At 44.5% G+C, this 17,359-nt stretch overlaps 1 pseudogene; it reads right to left on the bottom strand.

The window, feature by feature from the left end:
• Nucleotides 1-682: 682 nt before the first annotated feature.
• LOC117980522 (pyruvate kinase PKM-like) lies at nt 683-5,805 on the bottom strand (annotated as a pseudogene).
• Between the last annotated feature and the right edge of the window lie 11,554 nt (nt 5,806-17,359).

Here is a 17,359-nt window from a genome sequence, read left to right as displayed (position 1 = left end):
ACCTACCAAGTAGCAGGGACTACAGGTGCGCACCACCACGCCCGCCTACTTTTTTGTATTTTTGGTAGAGACGGGATTTCACCATGTTAGCCACGATAGTCTTGATCTCCTGACCTCGTGATCCGGGGGCCTCGGCCTCCCAAAGCGCTGGGATTACAGGCATGAGCCACCGCACCCGGCCCCTAAGTAGAGATGTGTTAAAGTAAAAACATCATTTAAAACAAGAAATGTAATTGTGAGCCAGCGGATGCTGTTGCAGCTTCGTCTGAGTCAAGATTCAAAGGCAGAAGTGGAGGGTGAGGGTGGTGATCACAGATGAGGGCACCTCTCTGCTTTTGGGCCCTTGCAGCAATCTTGCGTCTGAATGTTCCTCCCCCAGACGTGTCTGCAGCATGCCTTCTGCCCACACAGAGGCTATATTCCACTCCTCTTTTGTGGGAAGACTAAATTTTAAAATGGAAGCTCTTCTGAAAATAGAGTCCCATTGGATCTGAAGCTTGGATGTCATGACATTCCCTGAGTACTACTCAATGTGTAACTGTTTCACGACTTTTGTTGGATGAAATGAACAATATAAATTCCAAAAAGCTTCACTCCATTTTTTTAGACTTTCAATCTTTTCCTGTGTTCTTGAGTGTTCTGCCTAAACTAGGAAATATTAAATTATCTAATTTCAGCAGTTGGAAGCTGTATTTGTAAATATTTTGATTAGTAAGTTTGTTAGACATTGTGTGGATAGGCCTAACTTCTAAATTTAACCTTTCCATTTTTTTTTAAACAAAAAAAAATGCTGTGACTGAAAATTATACCCATGCTGTGTGTGCAGATCACATACAGCAGACACTGATCAATGCAGATTCAGGACAGTAGTTAAGTACATAAAGAAGGTTTGGTATAACAGAATATTTCTATGTCCCACAGGATTTACCATAGTCACTGAGTTTGGCTGAGACTATCAGCTTTTTTCTTCCCACCTGCCTTCCTTATTTCCTTTTTCCCTCTTTTATTCATTAGATATTTATTGAGTCTCCACAATGTCATGTGCTATGTTAGTGCTAGAAATTCAGTGATTAGAAAAGCATGCATGGGGCTTAGAATCTAAGAGGTCAGTCGGACTTTAAATAATAGCACCAAGGTATATCAATACACTGAAATAAAAGTGCTTCAGGAGAGTATATAGCAGGGGGCCTAGAACTGCTCTGGAAGTTCAGAAAAGCTCCCTAAGGGAAATAGCCCTAAGCTACACTGTGAAGGATGATGGGGAGCCAGCTAGGAGACGGCAGCTCATGCAAAGGTCCTGAAAATTGAGGACCATGTCAAAGATGTCACTATCTGAGACCAGTGATATGGAGGTGAGAAGAATTTACCAAGACAGTTGTTAGGTAAAGAAAGGCAGGTTTCTTAGAGAAAGTATAAAGATATGCTGTAAGGGAACAATGACCAGTTAGTAAGAGAGGAGCTGACTGCAAAGAGACAAAGGCTTGCTGGGGATTTTAGATAACAGTGCTTATGCTGCGTGCTGAAGAGGGCTTTTTGCAGTACTGGTAACGCCAAGGTGGCAGTGAGCTCACTTGCATTTTTCTATCAGCCAAGGGTCTGACGATAACTGGGTGCAGGAAGATAGTGAGTTATTTGCACAGGAGGGCTACGTGTCCTGGACCAGGAAGAAAGTCAGACACAACTTATCTGCTTTTTCTTTTTCTTTTCTTTTCTTTTTTTGTTTGAAATGGAGTTTCATGCTTGTTGCCCAGGCTGGAGTACAATGGCGCAATCTCAGCTCACTGCTACCTCCGCCTCCTGGGTTCAAGCGATTTTTCTGCTTCAGCCTCCCAAGTACCTGGGATTACAGGCACACACCAACACGCCCAGCTAATTTTTTTTCCTTTTTTTATTTTTTTATTTTTTTTATGTTTAGTAGAGATGGGGTTTCACCATGTTGGCCAGGCTGGTTTTAAACTCCTGACCTCAGGTGATCCACCTGCCTCAGCCTCCCAAAGTGCTGGCATTACAGGCGTGAGCCACGGTGCCCAGCTCAATCTGCTTTTTCTTTTTTCTTTCCCTCAGTCTTGCCATCCTGACTCCTTTTCCCTAATTAGGACTCCACAAAAGATTTCCATCATTATCCAAAAAGAAAAAGGAAAACATTGAAGAGTTTAAAATATAGAAAAGAGAGTCAGATTTTTGAATTTTTAAAAAATCTCTGTGGCTGCATAAAATAGGCAAGGGAGGGGTAAGGAAAGCTGGAGTGGATCGGGTGAGAAACGGTGGTCTGCGGCTGTAGGATGGAGTGGAGCATGGGGGTGGGGAGGGTCCAGACTCCCTCCTAAGTCTCTGTTCTGAACATTAGATGAATTCACTTGTGACACCATCAGCTCTGGGACTTTTCTTTGTCTGTTTGTCTGGAGTTTTTTTTTTTTTTTTTTTTTTTTTTGGAGACACAGTCTCACTATGTTGCCAAGGCTGACCTCAGACTCCTAGGCTCAAGTGATCTGCCTCAGCCTCCCAACCAACTGGGACTACAGGTGTGCACCACCACTCCTGGCTGTCTGGAGATTTCTGATTATTGATTCAATCTCCTTACTAGTCATAGGTCTATTCAGATTTTCCATGTCTTCATGGTTTATTCTTGGTAGGTTTTGTGTTTCTAAGAATTTGTCCATTTCATCTAGTGTATCCAACTTGTTGGGGTACAATTGCTCCTAGTACTCTCTTACACTCTCTTACAATCTTTTTTATTTCATTAAGTATGTAGTTAATGTCCCCACTTTCTTTCTTTATCTTCAGCTGTTGTTTATTGACATAGAGATAGGCTCTATAGCCACAGGCCCAGAGGTGGCTGCAGTAGTGGGGGAAAATGGAAGGTGGAGGGTGAAGTGTTTGCTGCAGGACAGCTGAGTGGAGAGCGGGGACAGGTGCCAGTGAGGAAGGCCCAGGGGATTGGGAAGCAAGTAAGGGCCAGGGCCAGGGCCAGGGTATGCTTAAACTAGAACTACTGCCCCATGCCCTAAGGTCCCTAACTCTCACTGGCTGTTTCCTGACCCCAGGACAGGGTTGGGAGTCCTCTGGGCATCCATTTTCTAAAGCAACTAAGCAGAGTACACAGAGGAAAGGAAGCTGTCACCCTCTTGCCATACACTCTGGGGGCCTCTGTTCTGCATTCCTCCTTCTTCCCTTGCTTTGATGGGGCCACATGATGGGCAGCCAGGCTCTGGGCTCTCCCACCACAGCAGGCTCTAAAAACAGCCATGTTTCAGCGAGGCATAAATCTTCTTCCCTGGTGTTCCAGCCCACCAGTGCCACACTACAGCCCAGAGTGAGCTCTATAAGCATTGCTGGCCTAATGGATGCATTGGGGGAAGGGGGTGGGACAGGGGCTGGAGGAAGAGCTCTGGAGTCCGTCACAGCACAGGAATAACACACATGGTGCTGGAGAAGCCAGGGCCAGGGTGTCACCAGGTCAGCACGATGACCACATCATCCTTCTTGAAGAAGCCTCAGGCCTTACCAACATTCATGGCCAAGTTCACTCGAAGGTCCACATCCTCAGCCTAGGGCTCCTGGATGGGGTCCTTACACAGCACAGGGAAGATACCATGGTACAGGTGGGCCTGGCGAGCTGCCTGGGGATTCCATGTCACAACAATCATGGGGGCACGTGGGCAGTATCTGGCCACCTGGTGGGCACACCTGCAGACTTGGTGAGGATGATTATGGCCCCACTGCAGCACTTGAAGGAGGCCTCCACAGTGCCCACGGCAGTAGCTTCTGCGGGGTCACTGGTAATGGGTGCCAGGTGGCAGAACTCCGCAAATAATTGCAAGTGGTAGATGGTGGCCTCTGCCTCACAGGCAATCAGGTGCTGCATGTGCACAGCCTCCAGAGGATAGTTCCCTTTGGCTGTTTCTCCAGACAGCATGATGCAGTCAGCTTCCACCAGAACTGCATTGGCCACACCACTGCCCTCAGCCCAAGTGGGGTGGAGCTTCTTGATCACATCCTCCAGCATCTGAGTGGCAAGATGACAGGCTTCCCAGCTTGGCTGCACCACCCAATCATCATCCTCTGAGCAAGGCAGACCTTCCCTGCAGGAATCTCATCTCGACGGCTTGTGGTGGATCACCACGAGCTCCCATAATCCCATCGCTGGCCTCCAGGATTTCATCAAACCTCCAACCCCCATCATGATTCTCAATTTTGTTGGTTATCTTGCTGTTCTTTCCTTTCTCTCCCAAGACCTTCCTAACTTCATGGACATCAGATGTCTTGCAGATGAATGATGAAAACATCATATCGACATATTGCTCGCCCCCAAACTTCAGGTCCTGGATGTCCTTCTCCAACATGGCAGGCAGGTCCACGGCAGCCCCAGGAAGGTTCACACCCATCTTGCTGCCCAAGGAGCCACCATTTTCCACCTCTGTCACCAGAAAGTGAGCATCCTTCTGCTTCACTTGGAGAGAAATTAGCCCATCATCCATGTAGATCTTGCAGCCCACTTCCACCACCTTGCAGATGTTCTTGTAGTCCCGCCACAGGATGTTCTCTTACCCTTTTCCATGTAGGTATTATCCAGCGTGAACTTGAGAGTGGCTCCCTTCTTCAGCTCCACCTCTGCAGTGCTGCTGCCCTTGACGGGCCCAGTTGGGATCTCAGGTCCTTTAGTGTCTGGAGCCACAGCAATGGGCTGGTAGAGGATGGAGTCAGAAGCAAAGCTTTCCGTGGCTGTGTGCACGTTCTTGATGGTCTCTGTATGGTACTCATGGGCTCCATGAGAGTTCAGATGAGCCACATTCATTCCAGACTTAATCGTTTTCTTCAGCATCTCTAACAATGGGGAAGCCGGGCCCATAGTACAGATGATGCCAGTGCTCCAGGCTGTGATGGGTGGCGAGTCAGTGTCCAGGCAGCACATGTGCTCCAAGAATGTGTCAGCCATGGCTGCGTGCAGCTGCTGGGTCTGAATGAAGGCAGCCCTGGCTTCACTATGGGGCTTCAACATGGCTTCTGAGGTCCTCCAGTGCTGACCGACTTGGGCTACGCTGCAAACGCAGAGAGGTCAGGAGCCCCGGGATGCGCAGCAGCTGTGCCCACTTTCATTTCTAATTATAGAAATTTGAGTGGTCTTTTTTCCTTAACTCATGTAGCTAAAGGTTTGTCAATTATGTTGATCTTTTCAAATAACCAACTTTTTTTGATTTTTTTGATTTTTCGTATTATTTTTCTATTTTCTAGTTCATTTATCTCTGCTCTAGTTTTTCTTAAGGAAAATATATTTTTTAAAACAAATTAGCTTTCTTTATTGTTAGTTACTAACTTTGAAAGTTTTATTCTTTTTTAAGGAAAACATATTTTTAAAAACATAAATTAGCTTTCTTTATTGTTCGCTACTAATTTTGAAAGTTTTATTCTGCACATGGTAATATGGTACACAATTATTTTTAAAAATTTCAATCTCCACAAATGCTTGTGTTTGAAAATCATCTTCTTCTTCTTCTCTAAATCCTTATGCAGTTGGAATCTATTTTATCATTTTAACTTTATTTTTTATCTTATTTTATTTTATTAAAGATTCAGGGGTTCCATGTGCAAGTCTGTTACACAGATATATTGCATAATGCTGGGGTTTGGAATTCTAGCGAACCCATCACCTAAATAGTGAACATAGTACTCTACAGGTATTTGGAAAGGTATTTTTAATGTTAGAGATAATAACACATTTTATGCTAATGTCAATGATCCCAAAGAGAAGAAAAATTAATGATGTAGCAAAAGGATTTCTGGAAGAATATTTCTGGGTTTGTTAGAGGAGGTTTAGCATGAAGTGGTAGGATGGTTTTGATAAGAGCATCGATAGGAAATCTGAGGTCCTGGGTGGGAAGGCAGAGAAAGTGGGTACAGATAGGTGAGCAAATATCGGGGCAATTACTGCTGCAAGAGAATCATTACTTCTGTGTGCCTTCCTTATCTCTATAGCTATACTCTGAGGTGGGATAGAAAAGAAACAGAATAGGAGGCAGGAACTGGCTTTATTATTTCTCCAGCTGGGAAATCTGCAGTGTGCTCAGCAGTCCATAATGGAACATGGGCCAAGGTTGTGGGGTGATGTAATTCATGAAGGACGTGATTTCCAAATGGCATCAAGAGATGGTCATTGTGTGAGTGTGTGTGAAAGGTGTCAAACCTAAATATTTGAAATAGATGACAGTATGTGCTTCTTTATTATTTTAAAAATATTATTTAGGGTCCTCAAACAAGAGAACTAACTTAGATGTCTCATCCTCTGATAGGTCCTACCTGCCTCACACGCTAACTTGATCATCTTTCTCACATTGAATTATAGTGAACAATGACTAAAGTTTAGCTGGTTTTTTACTGGCTTGTCTTGTAAAGGTCCCAGGGCCTGCGTAGGATTGTCACAGAATGGGGCTGAGGTATGTGCCTTCAGCCTAGCTACCTCATTCCTCTACGCCATGGGGGGAGAGGACTCACTACCATTTAACACATTTCTCTACCCTCTGTTTCCTGTGGGTTATATAAGATCTGGTGGCTTGATTAGCTTCAGATTCCATCTAGATGGTGCTAGTATTGTGTATTTTGTGACATCTGGGATACATCATGTCTGCCAGTTCCCCTGTTCCATTTCCAGTAGGCTAAGGTTGACCAGTGGGTTCATGGATACCCATCTGTTAGCAAGGCCTCGCTCAACCTTCACTTCATGGTTTTAATAGCCATTGATGATCATTCCTGATACCATTATTTCAATGAGTTGCAAATTGGTGATTTTCTAATTCTAACATTCCTCCTCCATTATCGATTGTGATTTTTTTTTTTCCTTTTTGAGACGGAGTTTTGCTCTTGTTGCCCAGGCTGGAGTGCAATGGCACTATCTGGGCTCACCACAACCTCCACCTCCGGGGTTCAAGCAATTCTCCTGCCTCAGCCTCCCGAGTAGCTGGGATTACAGGCATGCACCACCACACCTGGCTACTTTTGTATTTTTAGTAGAGACAGTGTTTCTCCATGTTGGGTCAGGCTAGTCTCGAACTCCTGACCTTAGAGGTGATCTGCCCACCTTGGCCTCCCAAAGTGCTGGGATTACAGGCATGAGCCACCGCGCCCGGCCAATTGTGATTTTTCTATAAATGAAAACTTTTCTTCATCAGCTACTTGGTTTCTCTGAAAAAAAAAATGAATACAGAAGAAACAGGATGGATTTTTTATTCCTTTCCTCTATTCATCAGTCTTCAGAATAATGACTTGGTGCCCAAGCAACTCCCAAAGGTAGTTAACCACTGAGTTGCGTGTTGCGGTTTTTGTGAGAGGGTGATATGGTGTATTATTATAAACTCTTGGATTTTTATATGCTTGACATTTTCAATCCATTTCAGCCATTATTCTTTTTTATCCAAATTATCCATCTCTAGCCAGTGAGTATCATTTCAAGTTGATGCGTGTGTCCTTTCAACATGACCCCAGGAATCTAATCTTTGACTGCTTCTTTTCTTTCTGTCTCAATTTATGCATTTCCTGCCCCAGACCTGGAAATGGCTACTTTTCTAAGGAGCCCTGGTACCTTTTTGTGAAAGGTATATAAAGTCCACATTCTGAGTGTCTGTAAAGTCTTCTAAGTTGTTTTCTAGGTTCTACTCCCCCCCTCACAGATCTACCATAAGTAGCATTGCCATATGAAAATTCCTGGACCCCTGGTGGGATAGATCATCCCGCTGCTGAAGACCTTTCAGCGAACTTTTGGGGCCAACAGCATACAAGCCATTCACATCAGCTAAGACATTCCTGCCCCTGGCCCTGCTTTTTCTCTCACTGCAGCTTTGCAAGAACACTAGGATACAGGATACAGCCAGGCAGCCCTGGCTCCTGGAGAAGTTCATGCCACCCTATATGTGTCATGGTTGGGGTTGAGCCAGAGTCAAGCCAGAGAATGGGGTGTGGGACACGACAGCACCAGGGTTGGTCCCATCTCTATCATTTGCAAGCTGGGTGATTTCGAGTTCATCATCTCCCCCTCAGTGCCTGCAGGCTCCTCATTTACAGAAAAGGAGAGGAAAACAACAACTTCACAGGGTCATTGTGAAGATTAACTGGGACCTACATACAGCACCGAACCCAGGACACTAAAAGACCATAAATAATAGTTTCCTGCCCTTTCCCAGATCACTTACCCTCAGTTATATAATCAGATGGTTCAGAATCTAAAAATTCTGAGTTCTTCCTAAAGTGCTGCAGCTATTTTTACCTGTCCTTTCACAAAAGGTTACAGTCCTGTCCTGTTGTCGGGGAGAGGGCAGCCCTGAGTCACTTCCTCCCTCCCTGTGCTGGTCCTTCTGTGCCGAGCTGGACCAAGGCCAGGCTGCTCACCGAGAGCTGCCCATGCCACGACGGCTTATGCTCGCTGACATTCAGGAGGGTTTCTGTAAAACCACGGGCTTTGCAGGAGACTGGGCTGATCTCCCACTTCCTGAATTGGTCATGCACTTTTACTTCCCTGACATCCTTTTTCTGAAATTGATCAATGTTTCTCCCAAAGTCAGCAATAACTAGCAGGTGGTTGATATTCAGATTTGAGGCTGATGTCTTCGGACTTCAAACAAGTGATTAGACTCTTTCCTTTGAAAGACAAAAATGTATGTATAGCTGTGATCCACAGCTTGACAGCACCTCGGGATGACCAGAGGAGCTTAAAAATAGGGATGCCTGCATCCCACTCCAGAGGCTCTGACATAATTAGTCTGGGGTGTGGCCTGGGCATTGGGGTAGTTTATAAACACCCCCAGGTGATTCTAATGTGCAGTGAAGAGTGAGAATGGGTAAAAAGTAAGTGCTTAGGTAAGTGCAGTTTCTCTGCCCCCAAGCAGGTGTCTTATCAGCTGGCGAGCCACAAAGTAAAGTTGGCCTTTTTTTTTTTTTTTTTTTTGCATGACAACTTTTTTTATATATACTTTAAGTTCTAGGGTACATGTGCACAATGTGCAGGTTTGTTACATAGGTATACATGTGCCATGTTGGTTTGCTGCACCCATCAACTCATCATTTACATTAGGTATTTCTCCTAATGCTATCCCTCCCCCAGCCCCCCACCAATGTAAAAATGGCCTTTCTCTGGCTTTCAGGACTCTCCCGTGTGTTATGCCTACAGGTGAGTCAAAAATGAAAGCACCTGCCAAGTTACAGAAGGTTTATGAGCCATGCCAAAGGGTCTGGGCTAGCTCTTGCTAAAACCCTTGTCCAAGAGTTTTCAGCAGAATGAAAAGTTGGTCAGGTTTGCATTGTAGGAAATATTGCCTGGCAGCACTGAGGAGAATGAATCTGAGTGGCGATGGTCACGGGAAGCTAAGAGACCACTGAGGTCCCAGCAAGAAGGTAAGAACCTGAAAAAATGCAAGTACCATAGCAGAAGGCCAGGGCATGGAGAAGAAGAAAGAGGGGGCTTCTCCTCCTTCCCAGTGGTGCTGGCCCAGGACTCTTGGCCTCTCTACACTGAGCCCATTCTCCCTGTTGCCTTGTGATTTGTTGGACTTTTGTGTGCAGGCCTCAGTGTCTCCACTGACTTGTTTCTTACTCGTAATAATGACTCACATTAATTATGCTTTTGCTGTGGGCCAGCCACCCACTCAGAACATCTCACTTTACCAATAAGAAGACTAAAGCTTAGAAAGGTTAAGTGATTTGCCCAAGGTCACACAGCCAGTAGGAAGTGAAGGCGGATACAGAGGCAGATTTCTGACCAGTAATCTACCCATTTCCACTTCTACCTGTACTGCCTCTGTGCTTCTCCCCTGGCTGAGGCCACCTCCTTTTGAATTGAGCCTCAGAACCTGCCGCACCCACAGGCTCTTTCCAACTTTCTATCCTGGGGCCTCCTGGTCAGCCTGACCTTGGAGTCTTGGTGCTCACAAGAAGGAGAGGGTCCAGCTTGTGGTTCCATTGACTTGATTGACCAACCTCTTAAAATAGTTCTAATTTACATTATTTCAACTCCTATTGCCTCATAACTAAAAAGACCCCCTGGTCCCTTAAGTTTCTCACATGCTAAAGTATTAAAACTCCATAAATTCACCTTTTTTTTCAGAGAAAATTTTTTAAAATAGTATTTATAAAAAACTTAATCTTTGTGAACTGGTCAGAGTTACAGGCTCTAGGTGTGAGTAGTTTAGAAGTTTCTGTGTTAAGACTTTGAGTTCAGGTTCCCAGTATGCCTAGAGAAATCCAGAAAGCATAGAGGGAAGGAGAGAAGGCTTACACTTTAAGAATTTCTGTGTCAACACTGTTTGAAATGCAGCCTGGAATTACCCCCACAATAGTTAGAACAAATCTTGGGATCTTAAGAAGAAATGATTCTCTAATCATTGCTCCTTTGCTCATTAGCTGTCGCTGACTGAAAATCTATTTGAAACATACCAGTGATGTCATTTTACAAAGGATAGAGTTAAATGGAAATATTACAATGCTATCTATAGGAAAAACCTGTGAAATATACAAAAGCAAAGCTCAGAGAGACTGTTGGTAACAGGTGAAATGTGTGAAGTGGTGGACAGTAATATACAAAGTAGACTATAATTTGTTGCTGAGAGTCTTTAACAATACAGATAATGGTTAAGAGCCTGGTGTTTGGGTTAGACAGGTCTGCTTTCAAGTACAATTTATTTTTCTTGTTTTCTTTTTCTTTTTTTAACTTTTAGGTTTAGGGGTACATGTGAGAGTTTGTTACATGTCACAGGGTTTGCTGTACAGTACAGTTTCTATTATATATATATATATATTTTGAGACAGAGTCTTGCTACTATGCCCAGGCTGGAGTGCAATGGCACGATCTCAGCTCACTGCAACCTCTGCTTCCTAGGTTCAAGTGACTCTCCTACCTCAGCCTCCCAAGTAGTTGGGACTACAGGCGCATGCCACCATGCCTGCCTAATTTTTGTATTTTTAGTAGAGACGGGGTCTCACCATATTGGCTAGTTTGGTCTTGAACTCCTGACCTCAAGTGATCCACCTGCCTCAGCCTCCCAAAGTGCTGGGATTATAGGCATTAGCCACCGTGCCCGGCTCCTATTACATATTAACTTAGAAAGTTTGGCAAGTTATTTAGCCTCTGGTAGCATCAGTTTCCTCATCTGTATAATAGGGATGTCATAATGAGAGACAATCTATGTAAGGTACTATCACAGCATTGCCATACAGTGTACACTCACTCACTGTTAATCATGGCCAAAAAGTATGTAACATGGATTAAGGAAATGGTACCACTGGAAACTGACAGAGCCTTCTTAAGATCCCAAGAAGAAGTGATTCCCTAATCATTGCTATGGCTATGTCATCACTATGTCCATGGCTGTGTCTTTGCTTATTGTGTAGTGCAGCAGGGATACTGGCCACCTGGGTAGCCCGTGACTAACTGAGGGTTCATTCAGCCTTCAACCAGGTATGGGGCATGGGATAAGTGTTCCCTCCCGGCCTCGGTTTCATGCTCTGAAATATAAGCTGTCTTGCAGCGCCAACCTTCTGTGACTCTCTCTGGCGAGCTGCTGGCAGTGCACTAGTCACTCTCTGAAGAGTAGTCTGGTTCCATGATTTTACAGCTTTGTTGTTGGACACAACAGTAGCCTCTTTTAAAACAGGAACCCATCTATATTATGCAGAACCTGTGTTTCCCAGTCTATGACAACCATTAGCATCAACCTGTTGTTAATAAAAATAAGTAACAGTCAATTCAATAAGAGGTTGCTGACAAAACAAAATCAGCAGAATTCAGGCATTTCTGACCACTGGAGACTCCACTGATCATCCTAAAAGCCAGTCATGGCCAAGCGTGGTGGCTCATGCATGTAATCCCAGCACTTTGGGAGGCCGAGGCGGGTGGATCACGAGGTCAGGAGAGCAAGACCATCCTGGCTAACATGGTGAAACACCGTCTCTACTAAAAATCCAAAAAAAAAAATTAGCCAGGCATGGTGGCAGGTGCCTATAGTCCTAGCAACTTGGGAGGCTGAGGCAGGACAATGGCGTGAACCCGGGAGGCAGAGCTTGCAGTGAGCCGAGATCGCACCGCTGCACTCCAGCCTGGGCAACAGAGCGAGACTCTGTCTCAAAAAAATAAAAAATAAAAAATAAAAATAAATAAAAAGCCAGGCAACTATGAGGAGACCCAAGCACATTCAGCCCTGGACTGCCAGCACCTGACTCACCCATCCATCAGACGGCCCTGCCGGAGCCACCTGCTGGTAGTGTTGTTCTCCATATGCAGTGGGGTGTATTTTTAATTTTAGGAATTCCAATCTCATTACCAGTTTGAAAGAGCTCTTTGGTGATTCTTTTAGGAAAGCTAAGAATTATTTGGTGACATGGGTAGTTTCCTCAACTCCATTAGGGGAGGAGAATTTTTGTGTGCTAGTTGTTGTTTGAGTATGGAAATTTCAAGCCTTTGGTAACAGAACTGTGAACTCCTCTGCTACACTGGGAGCACACTGTGGGTAGGAACCATAAGCAAATTTGCCCGGCACAGGGCAGGCACTAATCTGTAATTGTTGAATAAATGAGTAAATGATGAATGGTTGAATTCCAGGACCCCAAAGGCCTTTGAATTCAAATTTCTTAGCTTTATAAGAACCACTATATAAGAATCACTGAATTTACTTAAAGGCTATATATATGTATAGACACATACATACACATATATATTTCTCTTATTTATGTTACAAACATATTGTATACATTTTATAGATTCTTCTTATACTGAAGAGAGTGGGATGAGAATAATTGTTTATATTTATTGATGTTTTCCAGTATGACTTATGATTAGACAATATGGCTTTCTTTGGAATAAAATGGTATGTGAACAAAGGCAGGAAACTGTATGGGAGGGAAATTAGTGCCAGAAGAATTTTTCTTCTTCATTTAGGTAGAACTGAAGAGTCTTTTCAGGTTCTTCCATAAAGAAGAGACTTGTAAAAACTTCAGTGTGATATTCTATTGGGTTCTGTTGACATCATAACCCCAGCAAATATTTTAAAAGATATAGTATTCAAGTAAAATAATCCCTCAACTATGAATATAAGTCTTCATTTAGATAAATGAATATAAAATTGATCAACTGGTGCCAAGCAAGTCTTAAAATTCATGTAATTATCTGGGTAATATCTTAAAAGTCATCCTCTGTCTGTATAGCGTGACTTATGAGACTGTGTGCCTCTCCCATTGGGTAGACAGAACTGGTGCATTTCAATGCATCAGGCATCACATTACGCAGAGTGTGGGGTGGTAGTGGTGGTTGTTTGGAAGTTTAAATGTGGGAAAGGGATGTGATGGATTTTCTGCTTGGTCTGTGTAAACCCAGCATCCTCCCTGACCCCTGCCGCACTGTATTCTGCATTGCTGGAGCAAAGTCTGCAATTTCTTTTCCCAGTGTGGTTCAGAGTTAGGGCTTCCCAGTGAAAAGTGGAAGAAAATAATTCTGTCATGCAGATGACATAATGCGCTGTTGCTTTTGGGGGGATATCCCCCAAGAACAACATACTGCAGGCAAGCAGCTGAAATTGTTGGTAGCAGCTGCCCTTGGCTCTGAGGTGCCCTCCTGAGAATCTCTTGCTTCGGTACTCCAGGGCAGCTGGAGTCTGGGTGGCAGCTTCCTCTAATTCCTACTGTTCTAGATTTAGTGAAAGCAGATTTCCTGACCTTGACAATCCCAGGCCTACTCAATGATCATGTACTTCCTTGGATTTAATCTCTTTCTGCTTAAAATGCTTGGTTTCTCCTTTTCTTTTCTTGCCTGAATGAACCTTGACTGTTAGACTATCCTCACCAGCCTCACTCTAGATGAGCCTGAGTCCCAGGGTTTTGGCAGTATTGGAATACGGATTGTGACAGAGCTGTCCAACGGCCGAGGGTAAATGGAAGTCACCCCCTGGGCAGCCCAAAACCAGGGGACTAAAGGGAGAGGGAGGAGAGCAGGAATGGAACCGAGTTTGGGTTGTCTGCGAGGATTGGGGCAACATGGAGAAGTGGATCCTAAGAAGTCATCAAACAACGCCTAGTAGAGAGAATGATCCTTTAGGGGAGTCTCTGGATGGGGGTGTTGACTGTTGGGACTGCTGGGTCAGTTCTCAAAGATACCTCTGACCATTAGATGGCACGTATAACAAGGAAACAGACCCCTCAAAAATAAAGTAAATGGAGTATCTTCATGGGGAAACAGTATCATGGGCAGATTTAACTTGCCCTGAGTGAACTAGGACCATGTCTTTTACATGGTTAAAAACACTGCATCTTAAGGATTGAATTGCAATAAATTAAATTATTCGTCCCATTTCTTTATTCTTTACTAGTAGTGCTAGACAACCACATTTAGCCATGGTCTTGTGGTGTGAGAAATGTACTTCCTTGACCCTTGATTTGGGGTTTGGTCATGTGACTCACTTTGGCCAATGGGCTGTTAGCAGATGTTGATGCAAGAAGAGGCTAAAAACACACTAACAGAACTGGGCTCATTCTCTTGTGCAGCTGCCATGACCATGGGAAGAATATACCCTGGATAGCTAATGTCTCTCCAGCCCAGGCCCTGGAATGAAACACAAGGAACCGAGATGCTGCAACTGACTCAGAGGCCCACAGGCACATGGGTGATATATGCTTATTGTCTTCTACAGAGATTTGGAGGTTACTCGTTATGCAGCAAAGTCATAGCAATAGCTGCCTGATACACGTTGCGTATGTCATATCATAGACACTGTTCTTTATGGTGTAATTAAATAATTTTTGGGGATCACTTTGACCACATTCAGTTTTTACAATCCATGCACTAGCTTTAGTCTCAAATTCACAAATGAAATGAGATCCCACCCTGCCTTCAATGACAACTTTGTTTAGTCTTGTTTCATAAGTAAAATTTGTGATAATTTGTTGCAGCTGATATTCTAGCTGGTTTTTATATTATTTAGGTAATGAATGATAGGCCTAGAATGTAGGTGGACAAAAAGATCTATAGTTTCAAGTCCATAGAAATTACTTTTCTGGTTATCAGCATCTGAAACCTGTACTTTTAGATAAATTTACAATTGTTTTCATCTTCCATTTTTCATCTCTAGTTAAATTTACACAGCATAGAAGTGTCTTTAAGAATGAACAAACTTTTAAAAAAGCCACGAACAAACTGAGAAATATACATGATCATTCATTTGGCACCATCTTCTAAAATTTCACACTTCAAGGATAAGCAAAATTAGTATAATTCACTCTTAAATTGCTTGCTTACTAACATTGTAAGTGAGGCAGTGCAAGAGGAAGGAGACTGTAGCTTTCAACAGATGTGACAAGGCAACCCTCCCAAGGGTTTTAGAGAATGGAGTGATGCTGACAGATGGCAAACCTACTGACCCCAGCCCTGATGGCTCCTCGGTGGGGGGCCTGAACTGTCTGACTCATGGTGTCCCCTTTGCATACTACACCCAGACGGCGGGTGGTCATGGAAAATATTTCAGCCACCAAATTTTTCCACTTGCTTTTTGCTGCCCAAGTTCAATGTCAGTGGTAAGCTATCCTGTTCAACAGTTATTTCAGATAAATAGTTCTTTAACATAAAGCTCTCTTCTTTCTATGGGGGTAGAGATCGGGTTGTATCATTGTTGTTATGGTTACACACTCCTTCCTTGAGTTCAGATAGTGCCTCTTAGTAGCCAAGAGAACTCTGTTTATGTGAGCCTGACCCTCCACTCAGTCTGAGGGAGTGAAGTGAGAAATGTCCCAGCCGGTTTCTTTTGGTTTCTTATTGTCCGGGTCAAGGGAGGAACACGAGGCCCCTGTGATGGGGCTCCCACAGGTACCCTTGCATCGCTTGGCTCCATTTGATCCCGCTTGTCCTTGCTCCCATGGTCTCTCCAGGTCTTGCATGATGCAGTATCGTGTGGCTAAAAGCACATTAAAGCTTGTGTCTGAGTCCCTGCCTCAACAATCATTAGTTGAGGAAACATGGGCAAGGGACTGGACTAATTTAGACTGGATCATCTCATCTTCTAAATAGAAGCAATAATAGCACCTACTCGGCAGGATACGGTGGCTCACGCCTGTAATCCCAGAGCGAGATCATGCCATTGCACTCCAGCCTGGGCAACGAGTAAAACTCTGTCAAAAAAAAAAAAAGCACCTACTCTATAACATTATAGTGATAATTACATGAGATAATCCTATAAATAGCCTAGCACAGATCCTGATACGTATGTTCTCAGTTAATTTCAGCCACTGCAATATGCTGGTAATTACTCTTATGAAGGGAAGATGCCACAGAGTGTAGGTGTAGGTGTAGGGGGTTCCTAGGTGTAGGGAGCTTTGGGTAGAGTAACTGCAAAGTGGACAGTTCCTCTTCCACCATCTCACCCTTAACGTCAGCCCCCAGAGGATCCAGATAAGACGGCAGGGTACTGAAGGATGTGGTGTCTTAAGTCCTGATCCTTCACAAGGCTCTGAGGCCCTTCTCACACCTGCCAGGCCTAGCAGAGTGGCCCGCCAGTGTGGTGGCACAGAGCTGGCTGAGAATTGACTCCTGGAGGAGCAGGATGGTGAGGCCAAAAACATACCCAGCTTCTAGGGGCTGATTTTGACATCTTATTTCAGATCTGCTGAAGCTGTCCCAAGCTCCCCCAGGCTGCTGTCTTTCATGGTTTGACATACACGTCTGTCATTGGGTACATGCCATTTGGGGCCACAGAGTGACAGGCAGGGCCATGTCACCATGAGCCACACAGCAACACCATCTCTGGAGCCACCACATGGAACAGCATGAGCATGACATGCCTCTCGTTTCTGGGATGTGTCCAGCCCTTGCCCCCGTCCTGTTGGGGTTTGGAAGAGATGCATCTGCTCCTCTACTCTGCCCCAAAATGCACTGCTTCAAGAAAAAAACAGCACTGGAAGGACTTGAGCTCATGTGGTTCATGGGCAGATTTCTTACAGCTCAGTTTGGGGAATCTCACCGTGGGAGCCCTGCTCGACCTAGGGCAGGTTGGCTCCTGGCTTCCCTGTGCCTTAGCTTCACTTTCTCAAGCTGACTGTAAGTTGTATTCACTCATCTTTTCATTCCAGGTGGAGGAGCTAGATATTGTGATAAGCGCCAAGGCACACAGCCTGCGCTGAAGGAACTGACAGTCAGTCAGAGGGGCCCCCAGGGTCGGCGAGCTGCAACGTCCTGTGGTACATATTATGATACAGCTATGGAGTGGAAAGGTGGAGAAAGGATAAGGAGGGACCTAGATCTTCCTAATGGAACTAGGGGTGGGGGCCATCAAGGAAGGATTATCCAGGAACTGACAAGTGAGAAGGTTCTAGAAGGAATTCCCCAGGGGGAGAAAAAAACAAG

Source organism: Pan paniscus, chromosome 5 (assembly GCF_029289425.2).
Source record: "Pan paniscus chromosome 5, NHGRI_mPanPan1-v2.0_pri, whole genome shotgun sequence".
Lineage (NCBI taxonomy): Eukaryota > Metazoa > Chordata > Mammalia > Primates > Hominidae > Pan > Pan paniscus.
Note: the sequence above shows the minus strand (reverse complement) of the source record. Positions and strands in the feature narration are given on the sequence as shown.